At 37.1% G+C, this 26,784-nt stretch overlaps 2 long non-coding RNA genes and 1 other non-coding gene across 3 annotated transcripts; all 3 read left to right on the forward strand.

The window, feature by feature from the left end:
* Nucleotides 1–2,258: 2,258 nt before the first annotated feature.
* LOC146953674 (uncharacterized) lies at nucleotides 2,259–3,965 on the forward strand. The gene is made up of 2 exons (XR_015029897.1): nucleotides 2,259–2,381; nucleotides 3,727–3,965. It is a non-coding gene; the product is annotated as an uncharacterized LOC146953674 (long non-coding RNA).
* A 12,052-nt stretch (nucleotides 3,966–16,017) lies between these two features.
* Nucleotides 16,018–16,123, forward strand: LOC146953675 (small nucleolar RNA R71). Its single transcript, XR_015025262.1, has one exon. It is a non-coding gene; the product is annotated as a small nucleolar RNA R71 (small nucleolar RNA).
* A 9,009-nt stretch (nucleotides 16,124–25,132) lies between these two features.
* LOC146953676 (uncharacterized) lies at nucleotides 25,133–26,159 on the forward strand. The gene is made up of 3 exons (XR_015029954.1): nucleotides 25,133–25,229; nucleotides 25,669–25,769; nucleotides 25,876–26,159. It is a non-coding gene; the product is annotated as an uncharacterized LOC146953676 (long non-coding RNA).
* The last annotated feature ends 625 nt before the right edge of the window (nucleotides 26,160–26,784 follow it).

Raw genomic sequence — 26,784 nt, forward strand, 5'->3', positions numbered from 1 at the left:
TTTTTTTGATAATGACAAAAGGGGGAGTATATGTGACAAGTATTTAAAAGCTCTGAGCCCCATTAATGGCATTTGAAATTTTTGAAAAACTTCTATCTTTTTACCTTATTGGTATAAGCTATGAATGAACGAAGGAGTATCAAAATTCAAGTAAAGTTAATTGAACCATTCTTCTTATCTATAAGTTAATTCTTTCAATGATTCAATTTTGCTTTTAAGCTCTGATAATAATTATTGCGCGCAAAATGAATTTAATTAACCTGGATAGAACTTAGGGGGAGCTTACAAACCTCACCTTAAAGACTATCAGACTCAGGGGGAGTTTGAGCTTACAAACCTCAGATTCTGAGCTTACAAACCTCAGAACCCCAAAGTCAACTTGTTAATTAGATTAACAACAATTGATCAATTTTAAATACTTTTGTTTGTCATCATCAAAAAGGGGGAGATTGTTGGAACAAAATGTGTTTAACAATAAACCGTAAAGAGTTTTGATGATAACAAGGTATTAAAAATTGTAAATTGGATTAGCTAATATTTGTTCAAGTGTACAGGACCATAATTATAAAGTTACATCATCATTGGTTCTGAATGAGCAAATAAAGAGCTATGGAAACAACAAAAATTTGAAGCTTGGACGCTCCTGAAGGCAACTTGCTCCTGAAGAAAAAGCGCTCCTGAAGTCAAGCTGCTCCTGAAGAAATAGCGCTCCTGAAGTAAGCTGCTCCTGAAGAATAGTGCTCCTGAAGACAAGAGGTCCAGAAGTCACATCATCAGAAGCTGCATCATCAGAAGCTGCAGAAGTCATCTCATCAGAAGCTGCATCATCAGAAGCTGCATCATCAGAAGCTGCCTCATCAGAAGCCATTTCACCAGAAGCTGAATATCAACTAGATTTGCAAAGAATCAAGAATTGAAGAATCATCAATGCAAAAGCTGTCTATTGGATTCGAAAACACAAACAAAGGATTAGTGGAGCTTGCAACGGTCATTTCAAAGGTGTTTGAAGGTGTGTGTTTGCAATTTGGACGAAAGCGTTGACATTGTACTTTGTACGAATTGTACAACCACGTTCTCCACTACTCTGTTTTGTGTCTGCACTTCAAGACAAGAAAACAGCTCCAGAATACGGTCTCGCCTGCATAGATGTTCCTTTGGATAAGGAATGGATTTCAAATTTGTTCTTCATAGGACAACAACCAAATCAGGCAAAAGATCATTGGTGAAAGATCAGGCTTCAACAACGACTCTTTGGTGTGCTGACAATTTCACAACGTCTCTTTCACACCTCTATATAAAGGAGTGAAGACCTAGAGAATTGGTAATGCAAGAACGCTGAACGAAAGACTCACAAGATTTTCACAAGTACCAAACCTCTGCTGAAATTGTTCTGCATTCACTTAGAATTTCTGTGTCTCAAAGTCATATCTTAGAAATTCTTAAGTCCATTGAGTCTGTATCTGATTTGTATTGTGAGCACCTCTGATTGTATATCAAGTGTTCAACCTTAAACAATTTTCTGTGTAATTTTGTTTAGTTAGGAAGTCTCTTGCAGTTGTGCTTGAGCAGGAAGTCTCTTGATTGTGTTCTTGAGCAAAGGAAGTCTCTTGCTTGTGTGCTTGAGCATTGGAAGTCTCTTGCTTGTGTGCTTGAGCATTGGAAGTCTCTTGCTTGTGTGCTTGAGCATTTGTAATCAGATATTACTCATAGTGAAATCTCCTTGGAAGTGCAAGGGGGACTGGACTACTTCCGGATTGTGGAAGGAACCAGTATAATTGCTTTGTGTCGTTCTTCTTCTCTCTCTCTGTTTTATTCCGCTGCATTTAGATTCTGATCATCACTTCAGAAGCTGTCTCACTTAGCTTCTGATCAGTGTATTCAGTTGTTTAGAGAAACGAAGAATTTTTAAAAACACAATTCAACCCCCCTTCTTGTGTTTTTCTCACCTTCACATTTTTATTCTATTATTTTTAATAGATGTGTGAATATTTTTATATGACTTTATTTGTTATATATATGTGCTTTTATGTGATATATGGTGTAATGCTATTTTATTATATGATTTATGGAGTTGTGTATTATTTAAATGAATATTGTTATTATTTGATAGAAATAATATGAGAAATAGAAAATAATATAGAAATAGTATTTATTTCTGGTTAATGGGAATTAAGTAGAAATTAATAGAAATTAAGGGAGTTAAGTGAGAAAAGAAAGGAGTAATATTTTTGGGAGTAAAAGAAGGAAAGTCAGAAGCAAAAAACTGTTTTCACGTAAAAACAAGAGAAACTGAGTTTTTGGAGAAAAAGAGGAGAAGAACCAAGAGAGAGCTAGGAAGGAATCAATTGCTGTAGCTTCTCGTTTCGTTTTGCTGAATTAAGGTAAGGGTGGGATTCCTTTCAATAATCATGGTATATAATTTTGAAAATTGATGAATTGTTGTTCTTGATTTTAGGGTTAGATGAGTTATGATAAATGATGAATTATGATGAATTATGTTGTTGAATTGCATGATTATATGTTGTTTTGCTTCCCATGTTGTCTACTGAACCTATAAACATGTTTGTGAAACCATTTGGGTGATTAAGGGATCAAATATGGGATTTTTGGGTGAAACCAGGTTGAAATCGCAACAATTTTTCTGAAATCTGAAGCAGGACGCAAAAGCGTCCCATTAGCGTCCAGAAAGCGTCCTCACCATGTAGTTGCCCAGAATTTTTATGAACAGGACGCGAAAGCGTCCCATTAGCGTCCAGAAAGCGTCCTCACTATGTAGTTGCCAGAATTTTTATGAACAGGACGCGAAAGCGTCCCAAAAGCATCCAGAAAGCGTCCAAGTCTTGAGTTACGACATTTAGGACGCGAAAGCGTGCTTCGCTCGCGAAAGCGTCCTACCCTTTTTGTAGAGGACGCGAAAGCGTCCCAAAAGCGTCCTATTAGCGTCCCTGGTCCTGTACTGCCATTTTCTGAATTTTTTTTCGTGCACTAGGAGCCTATTCTAGTCATTTTAATAGGTTTTCTTGATTTATTAAGCCATGTTTATGAAGTGAATATTATTATTGAAGGTTGTACTATATGAAATATATGTGTAAACACTTTTGTATAATCAAAGTTGTTGTTCCATTGTTGATAATTATTGTGTCCTTGAGTCGTCCAAGTTGGGGAGTGAGTCATAGTAAATTATGCACATTGTCGTTGTCGTAGATGTTGTTGTAGTTGTATGTTGATATACACTAGTTGAGTCCATTGCATACTCATTAAAGTTGGGGGCTTTAGGCCCGGCAGCCTTGTGCTCATTAAAGTTGGGGGCTTTAGGCCCGGCATCCTTTGTGCTCAAACTACGTTGGGGGCTTTAAGCCCGGCAACTTTATGCTCACATATTGAAGAGCCTAATTACGCTCATTTACGTTGTTGAATGGTACCACATGCATTTGCATATCAAGAAGTTTCATAATGGTTTAAGTTGTTAAGTTATTAAGAGTTGCATTGTCGCATTGTCGAATTGTCGGTGTCGTTGTTGATAACGAAGTTGTTGTTGTTGCTGTCCCTTGTTGCTGAAGATGATTATATTTGTTGCTATGTGTATTCTTTTATATACACTATTGATGATACCTGTTGTGATATGTTGTATTTTCATTAATTTGATGAATTATATATTATTATTATTGGATAAGTTTCTCACCCCTTCTGCTTGAAAATGTTGCCCTTCGTATGGGTAACTTGCAGGTAGTGATGGCTTGTAGGTTGGTTGGCTCAAGTGTCTAGGGCTCTGATACATATTAGGATGGGGATCGTCGCGAATGTTTTCTTCATTTCTTTTATGTATCATATTTTGAAAAGACTTGTTGTTGGAGTTTATCGTTGTTGAAAATAATGTTCATTATCATGAGGCCTTTGTGCCAAGAATCATATTGAATGTTGAATTGTATTTCCTAAAAGAATTATTCCGCTGCAGTTTTTAAGAATATTTTAAATATTGGTTTAAATAAATAGCTATTTTTCTATTTATGAATTTTTGAAAAGCAGTGTGACACTCCGTTGTATGATTTACTCTGATAATTATAATTAATATTACGACTGTTGGGAGAACGGGGTGTTACAAGACACGTAGTGCATGTTCAAATTTTTCTTTATAAAATCAAACCTTTCAACAGTTAAAGGCTTAGTAAATATATCAGCCCATTGATTCTCAGTATCAATGAATTGTATATCTAAAACTCCTTTTTGAACATAATCTCTGATAAAATGGTGTTTGATTTCAATATGCTTAGCTCTTGAATGCAAAATTGGATTTTTAGACAAACAAATAGCTGTAGTATTATCACAAAAGATGGGAATACTGTTAGCAATTATCTGATACTCTTCCAACTGATGTTTCATCCAAAGTAGTTGTGTACAACAACTTGCAGCTGAAATGTATTCTGCTTCTGCTGTAGACATAGCAATAGTTGTTTGTCTTTTGCTAGCCCAGGATATGAGATTATCACCCAGAAATTGACAATTGCCACTGGTTGACTTTCTTTCAATCCTATCACCAGCATAATCAGCATCACAGAATCCAATTAGCTTATAATATGAGGATTTCCTATAAAGGAGTCCAAGATTAGTTGTTCCTTTCAAATACCTGAAGATTCTCTTGACAGCAGTCATATGAGATTCTCTAGAATCTGATTGGAATCTTGCACACAGGCATACACTGAATAAAATATCTGGCCTAGATGCAATGAGGTATAACAAAGAACCAATCATACCTCTGTACAGCTTCTGATCTACTTTAGCTCCTTCATCTTCTTTGCTTAAGGTGCACGTAGGATGCATTGGAGTGTTCATTACTTTACAATCTTCAAGCTTGAACTTCTTCAGAAGCTCCTTTGTATACTTTGATTGATGAACATAGACTCCATCTTTGCATTGATTAATTTGAATGCCAAGGAAGAACTTCAGCTCTCCCATCATGCTCATTTTAAATTCATCCTGCATTAACTTAGAAAATTCCTTGCAAAGAGATGCATTAGTAGAACCAAATATTATATCATCAACATATATTTGCACAACAAGAATATCTTTCTCAAGAGTCCTTCTGAAGAGTGTTGTATCAACCTGTCCTCTTTTAAAATCATTTTTGATTAAGAAATTACTTAGTCTATCATACCAAGCTCTGGGAGCTTGTTTCAAGCCATATAGTGATTTCTTCAGTTTAAAAACATGGTCAGGATATTTAATATCCTCAAATCCAGGAGGTTGTTTGACATACACTTCTTCTTCAATGACTCCATTAAGAAATGCACTCTTGACATCCATTTGATATAATATTATGCCATGATTAACTGCATAGGAAAGAAGTAACCTGATTGCTTCCAGTCTTGTAACTGGAGCAAATGTTTCAGTGTAATCAATGCCTTCTTGTTGACTGTATCCTTGTGCAACAAGCCTTGCTTTGTTTCTTGTTACTTCTCCTTGCTCATTCAACTTGTTTCTGAATACCCATTTTGTTCCAATAATGTTCTTGTGTTGAGGTTTGGGTACCAGATCCCACACATCATTTCTTTGAAATTGATTCAACTCTTCTTGCATAGCTAAGATCAATCCATCATCTGAAAGTGCTTCATCAACTGTTGTAGGTTCAATCATTGAGACCAGTCCAATCATTGACTCTTCTTGTCTGAAGTATGATCTTGTTCTTCTTGGACTATCTTTATTTCCAATGATTAACTCCTCAGGATGTGAAGACTTGTGCTTGAATGTGTTTTTGGGAGGATCTGCTTGATGTGAGCAATCTTGTGCTTCATCAGAAGCAATTTCATCTTGTGCTTCTGATGTGGGTTCAGCTTCTGGACTTTCTTCAGATTCAGCTATCTGATCAGTCCTGAAGTAACTTCAGGAACCTGTATCTCTGCAAAACTTTCACCTTACTTTGAAGTTTTATCTTCAAGCTCTTTGTCATCAAATTTCACATGCATAGATTCTTCAACACAAAGTGTTTCTGATTTATACACTCTGTATGCCTTTGACCTTTCAGAGTAACCTAAGAAGATTCCTCTTTGGGCCTTGGCATCAAATTTCTTTAGGTAGAGCTTGTTATTCAGAATGTAACATGTACATCCAAATTGATGAAAGTAAGAGATATTGGGTTTTCTTCGTTTAAAGAGTTCATATGCTGTTTTCTCCAAAATAGGTCTAATATAGATCCTATTTTGAACATAACATGTATTCACTGCTTCTGTCCAAAAATGTTTTGCCAAATTGTTTTCATGGATCATGGTTCTGGCCATTTCTTGTAAAGTTCTATTCTTTCTCTCTACAACCACATTTTGTTGTGGAGTTCTAGGAGAAGAGAATTCATGGACAATTCCATGTTTTTCACAAAAAGCTTCAAATGGCTCATTTTGAAATTCTCCACCATGATCACTTCTGATTTTCAAAATCTTTGACTCTTTTTCAGTTTGAATTTGGGTGCAGAAGTTACTGAATACATCATATGCATGATCTTTACTTTTCAGGAATTTCACCCAAGTCCATCTGCTATAATCATCAACAATGACTAAACCATATTTACTTCCATATAAGGATGCAGTACTCACTGGTCCAAACAGATCAATATGGAGTAGTTCTAAGGGTCTGGAGGTTGAAACAATGTCTTTGGTTTTAAAAGATGATTTCACAATTTTCCCTCTCTGACAGGCACCACAGAGTGCATCTGAATGATAGTCAATGTCTGGTAGCCCTTTGACAAGTTGTAACTTACTAAGCTTAGAGATTAATCTCCAGTTAGCATGTCCCAACCTTCTGTGCCACATCCATTTCTTATCATTCACTGATAGAAGGCAAATCACCTTCTGATCAACCAGTTCAGAAAAATTGATTTTGTAGACATTATCAACTCTCTTTCCCTTGAACACAATGGATTTGTCTTCCTTGTTGATTACAGTACAATTGGTTTTCTCAAAAAGCACATCATAACCATTATCACAATATTGACTAATGCTCAAAAGGTTATGTTCAAGACCATCTACCAACCATACATTATTAATTGAGGTAGAGGAATTACCAATAGTTCCTGTACCTATGATCTTGCCAGACTGGTTGCCTCCAAATTTCACACTTCCTCCTTCCTTCATTGTTAGGCTGAGGAAGATGGAATTTTCTCCTGTCATGTGTCTTGAGCAACCGCTGTCTAGGTACCATGATCTTTGCTTTGGCACTGCTCTTAGACATACCTGCATCATTGACATTTTCAGATTTAGGTACCCATTGTCCTATGGGTCCTGAAAGGTTAGTACTTGAGGCTTTACTCTTCGCTTCCTGTACCATGTGCTGTGAGTTGGGTTGCTTCTGATTAACCATCACCTTAGGTTTTGGTACCTCAAAAGCAGTAACTGTCTTCTTCTGAAACTTGGACTTCAGAACCTCAGATTTTGGTTTCACCAGACTCTAAGGAACAGGTTCTGATCTTTTTCAGGATCCTGATCTTTGAAGTCTTGGATTCATATTTGATCATAGCCTTTTGCTTAGAGTTCTTTGTCTTTGAGGTGATCTTAGCCTTAGAGCTAGAATCTTCAGGTTCTGATTGAACAACAATTTCCAACTCAGCACCTTCAGGTACAAAGAAGGTTTTCAATCCTTCCCTGATGCATTCACAACATGCTTTGAGACTGATTTCATTTGGTTTCCCTCTTGAAAAACCAATCCCTTTGCCATTGTTTCTGTAAATGCTATAGATCATAGAAGCCACTCTGCTTCTGTCAATGCCAGATATGATAAAATCTTCAAGAGCAATTTCATGGTTGCTTAAAGGTTTTTCATTACACTTTTCTTGTAGCTTCTGACATAAGAACCTGAGCTGATCTTCATAAGTTTTACACATGAAGTCAAAGCCCCTAAGTCCTTGTTCAGAAGCTTTCAGATCCAATATAGTTAATTTTTGCTATTTTACCAAATCATCATGTTTTTCTTTTAAATCCTTCAACTCATTGGTTCTTACTTCAAAATGTGTAAGAAGTTCTTTAAGTGACTCAACAAGTTCATCTATGGGAATCTTAGAATATACCTCATTTTCATCTTCAGAATTTGATTCTGATCCAGTTTCTGAAGTTGTTGTGGCAACTAACCCAACAGCTACCTTTGCATCTTCATCAGCTTCCTCTTTATCAGATCTAGATTCATTTCCCAAATCATCCCAGGTTGCCATTAAACTCTGCTTAATCTGCTTCTTGAATTTGCTTGGTTTGAATGTTGACTTCTTTGACTTGTCCTTTGACTTCTCCTTCTGAAGATCAGGGCATTCAGCAATGAAGTGTCCAGGCTTCTTACAGTAGAAGCATCACTTCTAATCTTCTCTCCTTGAGCTTCTGGAGTTACTCCTTCTAGCTAGAAACTTTCTGTTCTTCATGGCCAGATACTGAAGTCTGTTGGAGAGCATGGCCATTTCAGCAGCATCTGGTTCAGAATCTGAACTTGATTGTTCTTCTTCTTCAGATTCAACCACTTTGAGAGCTTTTGATGACTTGCCTTTGGATGGAAGAGCTATTGATTTACTCTTCTTAGTAAACTCATGTTCATTAAGACTTAACTCATGAACTTTGAGAGAACTAACAAGATCTTCGACACTTAAAGTGTTTAAATCTTTAGCTTCCTCAATGGCAGTCACCTTTGGTCTCCATCTAGCAGGCAAGCTTCTGAGTATCTTGCTCACATGGTCAGAAGCAACATAGCTCTTCTTTAGAATTTGTAGCCCAGAGACTAAGGTTTGAAACCTTGAGTACATCTCCTCAATAGTTTCATCATCCTTCATCTTGAATAACTCGTACTGATGTACAAGCATGAGAGCTTTAGCATCTTTGACCTTCTTGCTGCCTTCGTAGTTTGAACAGAGAGAAGCAAACATAGCTTTAGCAGTGGATTTGTCACTCATCTTCATGTACTCTGCTTTGGGTATGGCAGTGACAAGAGCTCCTCTGATAATATGATGCTTCTTGTAGAGTTTCTTCAACTCAGGAGTATGTTTCTTTCTATCCACAGCAGCTCCTTCTTCATCAAGAACTAAGTCACCAACACCATCTTCTAGTATATCCCATAGTTCTTCATCTAAGCTCATGATATCACTATAGAATTTGGTTTTCCACCAAGAAAATTCTTCAGCATCTCCGTTGAACTTTGGAATCTTTCCAACACTGGATTTCTTACTGATAGATCTCTGGCAAGTGCACCAAATACTATCGAAGTAGTAAAAATATCGATCCCACGAGGACTGTTTTTAATCTCAATAATTCAACTACGTTGTATTTTAGGATGTATAAAGGTTATTTTGATTTGCCACTAGGCAGTAGATTGGTTTGATTGCATAAAAGTAATTGCTAAAAATAAATTGGTTTTCAAGAATAAGAGAGAGATGAGTTTAGGTCTATCGAATCATCTATGTTCCCCTAATTGTTATGTTGCACCTATTCGTATGAATGATCTTCTAATCCCACGATAGTTAACAAAATAGTCCTAATCAATCCCTTGAGTTAGGACCCTCTTCTTAAACTACAGCCCCTAATCCCTTAGGTGGTCTAATAATCTTTGAAGGTTTAAAGCACGTTAACCTAATATCACTAATAAACGATTATCCATTCCTAGACTAACCATGTTTATTAGAACAATTCAATAGGTCTAAGTAGAAAGCTATGGTCAGTAGTCATTCATTCTCACAAAATCATATTTATATTTGATCAGGATATAAAAAGCATTAAGAACAATTGAATTGAATAAAGACTAGAATATCATTCACAATAAATAGAGTTTCACAACATAATATCTCAATTAGGGTTACAACGAATCATCTCAGACCTAACCTCTAATGGATTTAGCTACTCATAATAGTGTTTACAAATAACATAATCATTAGAGGTAATAAAACATACACAAAGTGGTTGGAAGATGAAGAAATCGTCCTCCTGGTCTTCCTTGCAGTTGCAAAATCGCACTTCGCTCTCTAGAATTCGTAACCCTTGTTTTTGGAATAGACTTCAGCATAAATAGGCACAGAAATTCGCCCAAATCGTGTCACGTTTTAAGTGAATCGTGACACGTTTTTACCTTCTGGAGCAAGAAACTGAATTAGGGCTTCACCAAATCGTGTCACGTTTTACCAATCGTGACACGTTTTCATAATGTCGAACCAAACTTTCTGAAGCTCTTAAATCGTGTCACGTTTCTGATAAATCGTGACACGTTTTCTTTCTTTGTATTTTCTTCAGTTTTTCTGCTCTTTTGCTGCATAAGTCTCCTTGTGAACTCCATTTTTGTGCTAAAATACATATAAAATTACGTAATGACAAGATGTCATCACAACCCCAAACTTAAACCATTCCTTGTCCTCAAGGAATTTACTTGCAAAGCTGACAATTGACAGTGAAATAACAATTACCTATTCAAGCAGTAGTACCTAAAAGTTCAACACCTTACTAGCTAATGATGAGCTAGTTTGACTTGTATGCATCCACCAATTCACAACTCCACGCAAATATTTGAAATAGGGTTCTACCAGTCGACATGCAGATCTACATATTACCATACGCTTGAAAAGTTTCTAAACATCAATCAAAGTCAATATCATTACACACTTTTGAGGTCTTTAGGGTTATAACGGGGCTTAGGTGAAAGGTGGGACATATTTGGATAAGTAGGCTACACAAAATTAGAGTTAGGCATTCCTACGGAAGTTAAAGAACAAATTCAATCCTACGATCATTCACCTTGTGGAATAACAATCAATGCAAAGGTACTAGAGAATATTTATAACTTTTAGGGACAATCGAGTTTGAAGTTACTCGCATGTTTCAAAGTTTGGTCCCTTTTTCATCATTCATTTCATCTTTTTTTTTTCATACATCAATTTTTGAATGTATTTTTGCATTTTGCATGACAATTCTTTTTCTTTTTGTTCTCTTATTCTCTAGTACCCCCACCCCAAACTTAATTGGTTGCAAATTCCAATAGCAACCCCAAACTTAATTTTAAGCAACATTCTACAATGCCTAACTCAGAAAAACAATAAGGGACAAGTCCTAAAAGTCTCTAAGTTTGTAATGTAGTTTGTCACCGAACAAAAAGTTCTAATCCTACCGGCTCAAAGGGGCTAAGAAAAGGATAAAGTTTAACAATTATAGTTAGGGTAGGCTTCAAAAGGCTCACAGGACCAAGCACTTTTGCCTCAGTGTGTAATTAACAAAGACCAATCAATAATAGAGAAACAATGCAAGTTCTAGAAATGTAGTTGCATGGAAAACTAAGCTAAATATAAGTAAATTGAAAAACAAAATATGGCAATGAACCTTATGGCTGAGATTTCTGGGAGTATGTGACTACCTAGCAACGCCGTACACTTCGCCTTTGAAAACCAAGTCACTCCTCCTTTTGAACTTTTGGAATACCACTTGAACAACTATTTGTTATCAAACTGTAAAAAGTCAACTAAACAAACAAATTCATCAATAATAAACAAGTGCAGGAATAATTACATAAACGGGGGGAATAAAACCGAGTTAAACTTAATTAAAAGCAATTAAAATTGTTCGAACATAAAATTAAAGTTACATAACCGAAGTGCTGAAACAAAAACAGAAAAATAAAAATAGGTGGGCCATCAGTAGCCCACTCAATCCTGCATCTGGTCCTCCGGAATCCAAGTGTTGGGGTCCTCCTCTGCATAGGTATCCTCCCCAAAGTGTTGCCTAGACTGAGCTCCACCAGCAGCAAAGTCAGCTCGGATCTCCTGCTCTCTATCCTGAGCTCGACCTCTGGTGACATCAAAGTAGTGGTCCATAGCCTCCTCGGATCCATCAAAGCGCTCGAAAGACCCAGTCATCTTCCTCCTGTTGAGGCAGACCGCCTCAGTGAACTCCTGACCAAATCTCGGACGGTTCCAATACTCCTGATCTGACACCTCATTCATCCAGTTGGCATGGCCGAACATGTAGTCCAGCATCATCGGATGAATGGGTGCATAGGTACCCTGCTGACTGCTCCCCTCTCCAGCAAAAGTCTGACTCTGAGGTGGTGGCTGTGGCTGTTGTGGTGGTGGCGGCTGTGGCTGTCCTGCTGCTGCTGCCTCGGCACCCATGATAGTCTGCATGCGGTCATGATAATCCTTGACAAAGCCATCCATGTAAGTGTCGGTGATGGGCTTCATCATTGCTGCACTCAAATCATTAGCAAACAAATCGCACTCCTCCTCCTCACAAAGCCAATTGATAAGGCTCAAATGAGGGAGTGCCTTCTTGGTACCTGAAGCAAACATATAGATATTGTCGGCAATTAACTCACCAACATTGATGGGTGCACCATCAAGAATAGCAGACAGCGTCAACAAGCGGGGCAGCGGAATCTCTGAAGTACAAGAGGTGCCCTCAATAGTTTGCACCACAAAAGATGCCCACGCCTTTGCATGGGGCTTGAAGTCAGCCCTCAACAGCATATGTGACCCTCCATGCCACTTAGCACCTTCAACACAAATCTGCATTAGCAACTCCTCCCACCTTTCATCATCCCAATTCTTGCACTCCTCCATCCTCCTCTTCACATCACAAATCTCCGGTGGCACAATCTCCAACAACTGATTAATCCTCTCCGGGCTATAGTCTATCTCTTTCCCCCTCACATAGGACACATACTTCCTCCCCATATACCTAGCATTGGAATAGAATTCTATCCCAATAGTTTTGTTGGCCTGCTCGAAAATCATACTAACAAGGGACTCCCACCCTCTCTCAGTGATCACTTGATGGAATTCAGGGTTGGAGATGAGTTTGGTGAAATCAAAACCTCTCTCCGGGATCACCCTATAGCCTCGGATGTCCTTGAAACGGTCACGGGCAGCAGTATTATAAAACCGGTGGTTGATGGACGGTGGGGGTGCGGTGTTAGGGCTAGGTTTGACAGGTTGTTTGCGTTTGGGTGCTATTTTGGCCTTTTTGGCTGGTTGGGATGTGGCTTGTGACTTGCCTTTGTTGCGGGTCTCAACCATGGTTAGGGTTAGGATTTGGAGAAAAAATGGATATTAGGGTTAGGGTTAAGATGGAGATAATGGGTTTGGTTGTTTGTTGGTGATGATGAAGGTGTATGGTAATGGTTTGGTGATTAGAAGATGAAAAGATGAAGATTTTTGGTAGAAAAGGGTTAGAAAATCGTAGGTTAGGGTTCTGGGAAAATTTTGGCAGAGTTTGGCTACTTTTGGAAGTGAATGGAATGAAAATCGTGTTGGATATATTTATAGGCTGGGAAAATCGTGCCACGTTTGGCCAAAAACGTGTCACGATTTTGTTTTGTAACGGTTAAATTTTTGAAACTGCTAAAATCGTGTCACGTTTGGGCTAAACGTGTCACGATTGTTCATTTTTGAAAATTTTCTTGCCCAGAAATCGTGTCACGTTTTGGCCAACGTGTCACGATTTCCAATTGTCGAATTGCACCAGTTTGAGACTTAGAAAAATATTTAGGTGCCAAAAAATCGTGGCACGATTTCAGCATCGTGACACGTTTTCTGGAAATGTCGAATGGCACCATTTTTAACTTAGAAAAATTTCTGAGAGGAGCTTCAGAGGGGTGGCAAATCGTGTCACGTTTGGCCCAAAACGTGTCACGATTTGCACAGTATTGGAAAACAAAAATTTTCTTTCCTCTGTCTGTTTCAGCTAAAATCTTTGTGTTTTTTTTTGAATATTTGAAAGCAATAAAAAGAAATAAGAAATACTACCTGAAATCTAAATGTGGGTTGCCTCCCACCAAGCGCTTTTTTACCGTCACTAGCTTGACTCATGACTATCCCTAAGGATCAGTTGATGTGGCTCCCTCTTCATTGTTTGGGAGTCCTCCTTTACGGTACCGTTTCAGCTTTTGTTCCTTACCCTTGAAAGTTCCTTGTGCACCAGACTTCCTTAGGTCCACAGCTTCATCAATAGGCTTGTTTCTTGCCAACCCTTCGTCACAGTACCTCCTAATTCTTTCTAAAGTATCAGAGATAGTTGAAAGCATACACCATTGAAAAGCAGCCGGCCCATTACGCATCCCATAGGGAATCCTCTTATAAGCCAATTTACCACCTGGACCAGTGGTAGTAGTCTTTATTTTATTGTTACCAGCTGTCAATCCCCCATACTTGTTGTCGCGGATGTCTCCTAATGATTGTTGTTGCATCTGTCCTTTGCTTACTTCCAGTTGCTTAACACCCTCTATCATTCCAACATCTTCAATCACTTCTTGTCTGTCTCTAGATTCCACACTTTCCACCTCTGTAGATCGAATAGGTTGAGATTCAAGGGATTTATCTTCGTCTGTTTCTTCCACAACGTCAATCCGGTAACACTTGGGATTCTCATCTTGGTGCTTGCCTCAAAGATATTGAAGACTACCTGCTCCTTATGGAACCTCAACATTAGCTCTCCACGTTCAACATCAATCAAAGCACGACCAGTTGCAAGGAAAGGTCTCCCTAGAATGAGTGGCATGTCTTCATCTTCAGCCATATCTAGGACCACAAAATCTGCTGGGAACACCAAGTCATTAACCTTGACTAGCACATCTTCAAGTATACCGAAAGGGTAAGAGATTGACCGATCAGCTAAAGTAATGGTCATTCTTGTTGGTTTTGGTTCCCCACACTTAAGCTTCTTCATCATTGAAAGAGGCATCAGATTTATACTTGCTCCCAAGTCACATAAAGCTCTTCCAATGTCTACCGGTCCAATTGAACAAGGGATAGTAAAAGCACCAGGATCCTTCAGCTTAGGTGGCAGCTTCTTTTGAAGAATAGCACTACAATTCTCAGAAAGTGCTATGTTCTCATCATCCTTAGGCTTCCTTCGTTTGGTCAACAAGTCTTTCATGAACTTAGCATACAACGGCATTTGATCAAGAGCTTCACCAAAAGGAATATTCACCTGAAGTTGTGAGAAAAGTTGCATGAACTTCTTGAATTGTCATTCCTCCTTCTTTTTCTTCTTCTCTAGATGAGGGTAAGGAAGCTTCACATATGATGGAATAATTTGTGGCTTGTCTCCATCTTTCAAGATTTGACTCTTTGACTTCCTCAAGATTGAGTCTTCATCTATCAATTTCTCACTTTTATCTCCCTCTATTTTTTTCTTCTTTTCATTTTCAACTACTCCATGATCATTTTTATTTTCAACTACACCCTCATCATTTTTTTCAACTACATCGTTCTCCTCCACCTCAACTACTTCATCAACCCTCTTTGGAGCTTTTGGAACTAAAGGTGTCAAAACCTTTTTGCTCCTCAATTCAATAGCATTACAAGACTCATTCTTAGGGTTATCTTTAGTGTTACCTGAGAATCCGCCTTTACTTTGTTCAGCCAATTGCTTAGCTAATTGCCCCAGTTGAGTTTCAAGCATCTTCCTAGAAGCTTCATTGTTCTTTCTTTCAGCTTCTTGACTCTTCTTCATCTCTTCAAAGTTGCCTTGAGTCATCTTCATGAAGTTCATCATAGTTTCCTCAAGAGCTGATGGCTTCCTTTGTTGTTGTTGAGGAGGAGTGAGCATCTGAGAGTTCAAAGCATTGTTATTTGAGTAGCTTAGATTTGGATGCTTATTAATGCCTGAATTGTAGTATTGATTCTGCCTTTGATAACCTCCCATGAAGTTAGCTTCTTCACTTGATCCTTCCGGCACACATTCACCGTTGGGATGTTCTTCACCACATAGGTCACATTTGATTGCAGCCACTTGTTGTTGTTTATGAGCCAAAGTGAACCCTTGAAACTCCTTAGTTAGAGCTTCAATTTGTTTGTTCATAGCTGCTTGGTTAGCAAGGATAGCAGTTTGTTCACTCACCCCAAACACTCCTCTTTCCTTCTTCTTAGCTTCAGCACGATACTCATTTCCAGCCATGTTTTCTATCAAAGCTTGGACTTCATGATCAGTTTTGCTCTTGAGACTACCTCCCGCGGAAGCATCTAAGAACATTCTAGTGTTTGGTGTTACCCCCTCAGTGAAGATTTGGAGGTATTGCTTCTCGGTGAACTCATGATTAGGGCATCTCTTAAGAAGCAAATTGAATCGCTCCCAAGCATCATACAATGATTCACCTTCTCCTTGCTTGAAGTTAGAGATCTCCATCTTCTTTTCCCAATATTTAGACATAGGGAAATATTTCTCCAAGAACTTCAGCTCTAACTCTTCCCATGTTTGGACAGTCCCGTTCGGTATTGTTAGCAACCAATCTTTTGCTCTTCCCGTCAAGGTGAAAGGAAACAACCTTAGCTTCTTTTGTGCTTCAGTTACGGTGGCTGGTTGCACACAAAACTCGCAGGTTTCAGCAAAGCGGCTCAAGTGTTCATGAGGACTCATAGCTTCAGTCCCATCGAATTGCTTGTCCCTCAAACCGTTGAGGACAGTTGTCTTGATGTCGAAAGCTACGGGGTTAGCTGGTTGAAAAGTGTGGGTCAGTTGACCGCGATGAGTGGCTAACCCGTAGTCTCCAAGCTTAGGTCTTGGTGGTACAACTCCTTCCCCTTCCATAGTTGCAGATTTAGGAAAAGAGATTGTTTCAGATTCACTTGAGAATTGCTCCGGTACTTGTTCTTGAACACCCGGTGAACGGATTGAGCTAACCTTTGCGATCGGACAGCTTTCCGAAGTGCTCTAGCAGTTCTTTCAATTTCCGGATCGTACTCTAAGTCGTCCGAGCTCTGTTTACCTCGCATAAACAGCAAAATACCTTAGTAGCACTGCACAACGCAAAGTAATCAAGTGAATATGAAAACAGAAAAATAAAAAATAAAAAACAGAAAAATTAAATTGCAAAAACCCTAAATTATAACGTAATTGCCTTGTTGAAATAATTCAACAGTCCCCGGCAACGGCGCCAAAAACTTGATAGATCTCTGGCAAGTGCACCAAATACTATCGAAGTAGTAAAAATATCGATCCCACGAGGACTGTTTTTAATCTCAATAATTCAACTACGTTGTATTTTAGGATGTATAAAGGTTATTTTGATTTGCCACTAGGCAGTAGATTGGTTTGATTGCATAAAAGTAATTGCTAAAAATAAATTGGTTTTCAAGAATAAGAGAGAGATTAGTTTAGGTCTATCGAATCATCTATGTTCCCCTAATTGTTATGTTGCACCTATTCGTATGAATGATCTTCTAATCCCACGATAGTTAACAAAATAGTCTTAATCAATCCCTTGAGTTAGGACCCTCTTCTTAAACTACAGCCCCTAATCCCTTAGGTGGTCTAATAATCTTTGAAGGTTTAAAGCACGTTAACCTAATATCACTAATAAACGATTATCCATTCCTAGACTAACCATGTTTATTAGAACAATTCAATAGGTCTAAGTAGAAAGCTATGGTCAGTAGTCATTCATTCTCACAAAATCATATTTATATTTGATCAGGATATAAAAAGCATTAAGAACAATTGAATTGAATAAAGACTAGAATATCATTCACAATAAATAGAGTTTCACAACATAATATCTCAATTAGGGTTACAACGAATCATCTCAGACCTAACCTCTAATGGATTTAGCTACTCATAATAGTGTTTACAAATAACATAATCATTAGAGGTAATAAAACATACACAAAGTGGTTGGAAGATGAAGAAATCGTCCTCCTGGTCTTCCTTGCAGTTGCAAAATCGCACTTCGCTCTCTAGAATTCGTAACCCTTGTTTTTGGAATAGACTTCAGCATAAATAGGCACAGAAATTCGCCCAAATCGTGTCACGTTTTAAGTGAATCGTGACACGTTTTTACCTTCTGGAGCAAGAAACTGAATTAGGGCTTCACCAAATCGTGTCACGTTTTACCAATCGTGACACGTTTTCATAATGTCGAACCAAACCTTTCTGAAGCTCTTAAATCGTGTCACGTTTCTGATAAATCGTGACACGTTTTCTTTCTTTGTATTTTCTTCAGTTTTTCTGCTCTTTTGCTGCATAAGTCTCCTTGTGAACTCCATTTTTGTGCTAAAATACATATAAAATTACGTAATGACAAGATGTCATCACTTACTGTCACTATAATCATGTGAGACATTATTATAGCTAGTATGACCAGATCCAGTAGGAGTAGGAGTAGACATGTTTTTCTCAGATCTTGGACTGTTACACTGTTAGGTGTTATCAACAGAACCAAGGCTCTAGATACCAATTGAAGGTGAGAAAAACACAAGAAGGGAGGTTGAATTGTGTTTTGAAAAAATCTTCGTTTCTCTAAAAACTGAACACACTGATCAGAAGCTAAGTGAAACAGCTTCTGAAGTGATAATCAGAATCTGAACGCAGCGGAATAAAACAGAGAGAGAGAGAGAGAGAAGAAGAAAGACACAAAGCAATTATACTAGTTCCTTCCACAATCCAGAAGTAGTCCAGTCCCCCTTGCACTTCCTAGGAGATTTCACTATAATGTAATATCTGATTACAATTGCTCAAGCACACCTGCAAGAGACTTCCTTTGCTCAAGCACACTTTGCAAGAGTCTTCCTATGCTCAAGAACACAATCAAGAGACTTCCCTGCTCAAGCACAACTGCAAGAGACTTCTAGCTAAACAAAATTACACAGAAAATTGTTTAAGGTTGAACACTTGATATACAATCAGAGGTGCTCACAATACAAATCAGGTACAGACTCAATAACTTAAGAATTTCTAAGATGAAACTTTGAGACACAGAAATTCTAAGTGAATGCAGAACAATTTCAGCAGAGGTTTGGCACTTGTAAAAATGTTGTGAGTCTTTCGTTCAGCATTACCAAAACTCTAAGTCTTCACTCCTTTATCTAGAGGTGTGAAAGAGACGTTGTGAAATTGCCAGCGCATCAAAAGAGTCGTTGTTGAAGCTTGATCTTTCACCAATGATCTTTTGCCTGATTTGGTTGTTGTCCTATGAAGAACAAATTTGAAATCCATTCCTTATCCAAAGGAACATCTTTGCAGGCGAAGCCGTATTATGGAGCTGTTTTCTTGTCTTGTAGCGTGGACACAAAACAGAGTAGTGGAGAAGGTGGTTGTACAGTTCGTACAATAGTACAATGTCAACACTTTCGTCCAAAATTGCAAGCACATGCCTTCAAACACCTTTGAAATGACCGTTGCAAAATTCCACTAATCTTTTGCTGTCCTTTGAAGAATTTCGATCCATGAAACAACTCTTGAATCCTTGAATTTCTTAAATTCAGTTGATCTTCAGCTTCTGCTGAAATGGCTTCTGATGAGGCAGCTTCTGATAATGTAGTTTCTGATGATGACGTGGCGCTTCTGGACCTCTAGTCTTTAGGAGCACTAATCTTCAGGAGCACTTATTTCATCAGGAGCGCTTTAGTCTTCAGGAGCACTTTACTCTCTTCAGGAGCGGCTTGACTTCAGGAGCGCTTTTCGTCTTCAGGAGCATATTGCCTTCAGGAGCGTCTAAGCTTCAATTCCGTTGATTTCTTTTGCTCTTTATTTGCTCATTCAGAACCAATTAATGATGTAAAAATATAGTTGTGGTCCTGTACACTTGAACAAATATTAGCTAGTCCAATTTACAATTTTTAATACCTTGTTATCATCAAAACTCTTTAAGGTTCATTGTTAAACACATTTTGTTCCAACAGAATCAATGTCGAATATTAAGCAGTCTGAATAGAGCTCTTATTTTTTTCAATGACACCAACAACAATCTTTATTATAGATTTTTTTTTTGTTTAAGGGTATAATTGAGATAATGAAAAGGTAAGTATAGATATACTCATTTATTTTGTTACAATTTTTAAATGATAAAGGAAAAAAAACTAAATATTTATGTTTATTGCACTTTTATTTTAATATTTAAATTTATGCTTATCTATTTGTTAGATATGTTATTTGTATTGTAAATTAAGATCATTTTTTTGGTAGTGGTCGGGGTTTGAATCCCGGACCTTGCATATTTTATGCATTGTCCTAACCAACTGGGTTAAGCTCACGAGGACGGGGGTTGTTTTCTTTATATATAGTATAGATATACCATTTATAACATATATTAAGTATTTTTTTGTGACCATCAATTTTGATTTCGATTTTATGTATTCTTATATCGATTCTACGGAAGTAATTGAGTAAAATCCTTCGATTTAGTTGCAATTTTACGATTGTCGATTTTGCTTTTCTCTTTCGTCCTGAAGCAAAATGTCGATATTGACAACTTGTATGTAACCATGAATTATTAGGATTAGTAACCTTCCCAATTTATCAGTAACATCTGGATTATTGGGAAAATAATAGGATTCTAATCTATCATTTTATTGTAACTAAAAAAAAAAAATCTATCATTTTATTTTATTTTGGTTACACTAATCTATCATTTTCTTCCGTCAGATGATCAAATATGCATACAAACGAAGCTTCATGGTCATTCTAATCTGTCATTTTCTTTTGTCAAATAATTATTGAGGTATTGATTAATTACCTCTTGCTAACTTGTTAGATATAGGACTCCTAAGGGCATAAGTTATAAAATATTAGTTGTTTATTTAATATATTAATTAGTAACTGTTACATAGTAACTGTTATCTGCAGAACTTCTATGTAACTGTTATAGTGAGTTACTATTATAAATAAAGGTGCAGAGGAAAAGGGAGGGCAACAGGTATTTTGTATGTGGGTTGGTTTGGGAGAGACTAGGCTCTCTAATTCCTAGAGGTTGGTTACTTTTCTGCAATTACTTTCATGTATCAATAATAACATCATTCCCTTATTATTATGCAATAATCTCCCAAATACCATAGAATTATCATTTGTATTTATACATATCTGAACCAGTATCTAACACTAGTATCAGAGCAGTTGTGATCCAGGGAAAGAAATTCACAGTAGGAGGGAAATGGACGTTCCACAATTTGACGGCAGCGGTGACGCTTATTGGTGGTTGATTTGTATTGAGAAACATTTTGATGTCGTGGGAACACAGGAGGGTGAGAAGTTGCTGGAGGCGGTGAAAGCCTTGCATAACCGTGCTCTCGTATGGTAGCAGATGCCATCTGCATGCGAGTTGGAGAAAAACAGTGGAACAGATTGGTCAGGTTGTATGTTGGATCTAACAATAAACCTAGTGGGTTAGGCACAAAACAATTCTAGTAAGTGGGTGAGAGAAATTAAAAGGTGGAGCAATGTAGAGTCACCAGATTCCAAAAATAGCATAAAACATAGACAACCCTATGGCTGTAATTTAGAGGTTTTTGCATCAAACCTTTTCAAACAATCATTGGTGATTCATCCTTCAGTCATAAAGACGCTATCGATGAAGGGGCTCTTAAAGGATAACATACGTACACATATTCTCAAGCACACTATTTTTCAATTAGATCAAATAGGAATTCCATCTCAAGGTCATTGGAGCAGCCCATATCTGATTGCTGATAAGTTTATCCAAGTGAAAGGTGAAGGAGTTACTAAGTACAACAAAGTGGTTTTATCTATATTTTTGAAGACACGCGTAATTCTTTTTATGAGCAGGAGGAACATGGAAGTGGAAAGGGAATTATCACTGCCATCTACTCTTAATATTGAGATCTCTTCAATGGTGGTGATGGCTTTGATTGATGATGTATTAGGCCCTTGGCATGTGAAATACATTAGTTGTCGGTTGCCAACCAATTACAATGGGAGTGGAATTGTGTGGATGACTCAATCACTTGAAATGGGCTTGTCCGGCTCCCATCAATGGGATTATGGAGGAAATGACTTGGTTTTTGAACACTACAGCACAATGAGAGTTTTTGGGGAATTCATTTATCAGGAAATTCAATCTCTCATCGCCATTGTCCTAGTTGTCGCCTTACTTTGTGTTGTAGCAACAGTTGTCTTGTTGAAATTGTTCATGTTCAATTGCTTGGGTGAATTGCAAGATACTTGTGTCAAGGCTACTCTAGTAGTTAGGAATGACAAAATGTACTCAAACCAATTCTCTCATCTCAGCCTTGAGGACACGGCTGTTTTTCTAGTGGTCGGCAGTACTTTGTCACTCTACTTCAAGTTATGGGACCCTGGTGGACACTTATGCTATCCTTCACCTTGAGGACAAGGTGAATCTTTAGGGGGGGGGGGAGTATTGTTAGATATAGGACTCCTAAGGGCATAAGTTATAAAATATTAGTTGTTTATTTAATATATTAATTAGTAACTGTTACATAGTAACTGTTATCTGCAGAACTTCTATGTAACTGTTAGAGTTACTATTATAAATAAAGATGCAGAGGAAAAGGGAGGGCAATGGGTATTTTGTATGTGGGTTGGTTTGGGAGAGACTAGGCTCTCTAATTCCTAGAGGTTGGTTACTTTTCTGCAATTACTTTCATGTATCAATAATAACATCATTCCCTTATTATTATGCAATAATCTCCCAAATACCATAGAATTATCATCGGTATTTATTCACATCTGAACCAGTATCTAGAAACTGAAATCAAAATATAAACTAATAGTAAGATTACAATATAATCCCAAGAAATTCGAGAGTCTTGGTTCTCTCCCCTCCAAGAATTCGAGAGCTTGGTCTCTCCCTACCAATCCTTTATCCCAATCCCTGAATACCTTTCTTTTCCACTGCATCTTATTTATAATACTAAGTCCTATAGTTGTTACATAGAAGTTTAGTGGACAGAAATTACTACACACAAGTAACAGTTACTTATTTATAATATTATTAAATAAACTACTATTATTCTATAACTGCTGCCCTTAGGAACTATTACTAACAATACTCCCCCCCTAAAGATTCACCTTGTCCTCAAGGTGAAGGATAACATAAGTGTTCACCGGGGTCCCATAACTTGAAGTAGAGTGACAAAGCAAGGTGTGAAACATGATAACTAATGCATGCATCAGACACTCTCTTTTGGGGAGGAATTTTTGGAGGGGAGAGAATTTTTGGCAGCAATAGGCACAGTGCCAGTTCGATCAAACCAGAGAATAATCCACTCTTCTTCATCAGATATAGGGAGAACGTCTCTATATTCTGGCTTAAAATGCCAAAGTAGTGCAACGTGAAACGCTCGCCAACTCGCATGCAGATGGCATCGATTCCACCACTGCCACCATACGAGAGCACGATTATGCAAGGCTTTCACCGCCTCCAGCAACTTCTCACCCTCCTGTGTTCCCACGACATCAAAATGTTTCTCAATACAAATCAACCACCAATAAGCGTCACCGCTGCCGTCAAATTGCGGCACGTCCATTTCCCCCCTACTGTGAATTTCTTTCCCTGGATCAGAACTGCTCTGATACCAGTGTTAGATACTGGTTCAGATATGTATAAATACAAATGATAATTCTATGGTATTTGGGAGATTATTGCATAATAATAAGGGAATGATGTTATTATTGATACATGAAAGTAATTGCAGAAAAGTAACCAACCTCTAGGAATTAGAGAGCTTAGTCTCTCCCAAACCAACCCACATACAAAATACCCATTGCCTTCCCTTTTCCTCTGCACCTTTATTTATAATAGTAACTCACTATAACAGTTACATAGAAGTTCTGTAGATAACAGTTACTATGTAACAGTTACTAATTAATATATTAAATAAACAACTAATATTTTATAACTTATGCCCTTAGGAGTCCTATATCTAACATAACTTCATGGTCATTACCTCTTCCAATTGTCTTAGAAAAATAAGCGGTTCAAATTATGGTACATAGAATTTGATTGCTACTCTGTAATGCATTTTCCATATGTTGTAGTCTGAATAGAGCTCTGTTGGGGCTTGCTTTTAACCTTTATTTTCCTTCATAGTCGTAACATAAATTATTATTTGTTTATAAAAAAAAAATGGTTGTCGAGGTTTGAATCATGGACCTTGCATATATTATGCATTGTTCCTGCCAAGGGCTTGCTTTTAACCTTTATTTTCCTTCATAGTCGTAACATAAATTATTATTTGTTTATAATTTTTTTTTGGTTGTCAAGGTTTGAATCTTGGACCTTACATTTATTATGCATTGTTCCTACCAACTGAACTAAACTTACAATGACATATTTGTTTATAATTTATGCTTAGGGTGATTCCAATAATTTGATCGCATAGTTTTAACTCTTTTCATTCAAATTTTTCTTAATAGAGAAATTAATTTGGCTTTTGCTTTTCCTGGATCTCTTGTTGATCACTTCTTACAGTTACTCACTTGGCGGGAATGCCGTGATCTGTTCATCATTATTTAAAGGTTATTTGGCTTGCATGTGCTTGGGCAATATGGAAGGAAAGGAACATTCGTATCTTTAGCAATGTGGTGTCTGACTCTTTCATTATACTAGAAAAAATTAAGCTAAATTCTTTTTTATGGATGTCTTCGAATCGTGTCCATTTAGGGTATTGTTATCATGACTGGTGGCGGCACCCTCTCCTTTGTATGGGTGTCATGTAATTTTTGTTTTTTTCCTTGGTGGTTGGTGTCCTTTACATAGGGGCCATGTCTCTGTAACTGATTGTGAGTGAGTCATCACTTTTAGCACACTTTGTGCGGGGTGATTCACTTTTGGTTGATGCAATATATTCCATTTTGATTTGTTCAAAAAAAAATAATTTGGCTAGTGAGTGTGCCACATCATTTTTTTTGCCTTGTTAGACGGGGTTAAGGTTGTTTTTGATGGAATCTTTAAATGGCAAGGTGGATATAAAATTTATTTTTTTACATGGGGTTTTTCAAAACTCGCCCAAAATTGAAGTAGCATTCAATACAAAATTACTATTATTTATTTTTGAGGCAGCACAACATTACAATTGTTATTGTTTACTAGCGAAAAGACGGACACATGTTATTTCAATGACACCAACAATATAATAAAAAAAATATAATCTGAATTTTTTTGAATGACATCAACAACAATTTTTATTATATAAAATATCGTTTAAGGATATAATTGGGATAATGAAAAAGTATAAACAAACTCATCTAATTTATTACATTTTTTAAACGGAAATACTTTATCCGAACAAGAGTTTCACGAATGTGTGTGATTTACTTCCATTTGCAATTCATTTTCTTCTAGTTTTCCATTTGAAAAGAAAGATATATGCTAAATATTTTATCCACTTTATTATATATATCTTATGTCTGCGGTGCTACATCATCTTGCTGCATTAAAATGAAAGATGTGTCAATTAACCATGATACCCACAATGGTGGTGAAGATGACACTCGTGATAGCGGTGGTTCCTACTTCCTATCCTAGAATATACTTTGCACTTTGTGGTAAGTGAATGAGATATTTTGAATTTACTTTATTTTTAAGACACTAAATTATAAGGTTGGGTTTGTAAGTAGAGAGCTTTACTTTGCCTAAAAAAAGCAGTAAGCAAGTGCGCGCGTTCGTGGGAGATTCGCGAGATAATCTTCGCGTTATATAGCAATATTGCTCTACTATAAATTATCATGCTTTTGACAAAATTTATTTGTGCATACACACATATATTAATGTGTTGTATTTTATTGTGTCAGATTTAACATTTATTTGTGTCAATGACTTAGTCAATGAATTAGAGTTATTCTGATTTATTTTGATTTATTGTATTTGATTGTATAGTTAATAAGATTTAATTGTCTTTCTAAAATAAAGCGATGACCTCTCTTTTGAATAGAAACGTTTTTACCCAAGTTTCTGTCATTTCAATATATATATTCACACAAACAGGGTGAACATGTTCATTAGTATGTCAAGAAGATACAAAGAAATGGCTCAAAATCAAAAGTTTTTCATCGCAACCTTGATTGCTCTTCTTGTATTTGCAGGAGGTATGTGGAAAATTAACATATTAGTCTGAATTTTTTTCTCCTGTACGCTAATAATATTCCTTATATATATTATATATAAATTCACTAATGATGTTCTTTTAATTAGGAATACGCAACAGTGAGTGTAGAAATGTCGTACGTACCACCTGCATCGGTCCATGTCAACATGGGTCTCCTGCTTGTAATGATGATTGCAAACACAACGGCTATGCGAGAGGGGAATGCGTTCTACCGAAGCAGCAGGATTGTTGTTGTATACTTGATTAATGATTAGCTTTAATATTTGAGCTATTCTTCTATATGAAATGTAACGTTGTTCAAAAATAATTAAGCTTCATTACAACTAAATAAAAACATGATATATTAACAAGAATTTGAATTTATCCATCATATTTCCTTTTTCTTATTGTTTTGATGTAAATTTTGAAGTGTTTTTTCATCAATTCCAAATAATTATTTAAAGTTAAATATTAATATTGGTCGATTCTAATAATAAAGAAATTGGAATGTACTAGTGCTGTAAATAAAAAAGTAGGAATATAGTGAAACATTAGACATTTCTTCTAATAAACAGATATAATCTATATCTCCTATCTCCTATCTCCTATATCTATATACATCTATATACATACATACATACATACATACATACATTTGAGCATGTTCCAAGTAGTAATTAATCCACTTGGCAGTCTATTATTTTCTACCAAAGCCAATGACTTTTTTTTGGTGGTTAGCACCTTTCATTGCATCAGGGACTATTCTATTAGAGTGGGATTGGTCGTTGATTTGAAGGACTGATTTGGCGGTTTCCGCAGAAGACATAACTATGGTAGTTATTTGGCCCAATTTTAAGGACATTATTGGGCCGTGGATTTTGGAGAGATTTGCGAGGGTTTGGTGGGGTTTTTGACCTAGTTGATGGAGGTTGCCTATGATGGGGAGGCCACATGGACCTGGTGGAAGTGGAGGTTTGTGTTTTAAGAGAAAGGAATGGAGGAATTGGAGGAAGATA

This window comes from Medicago sativa, chromosome 1 (assembly GCF_051527215.1).
Source record: "Medicago sativa cultivar Bolivia chromosome 1, Bolivia_mono, whole genome shotgun sequence".
Taxonomy (NCBI): domain Eukaryota; kingdom Viridiplantae; phylum Streptophyta; class Magnoliopsida; order Fabales; family Fabaceae; genus Medicago; species Medicago sativa.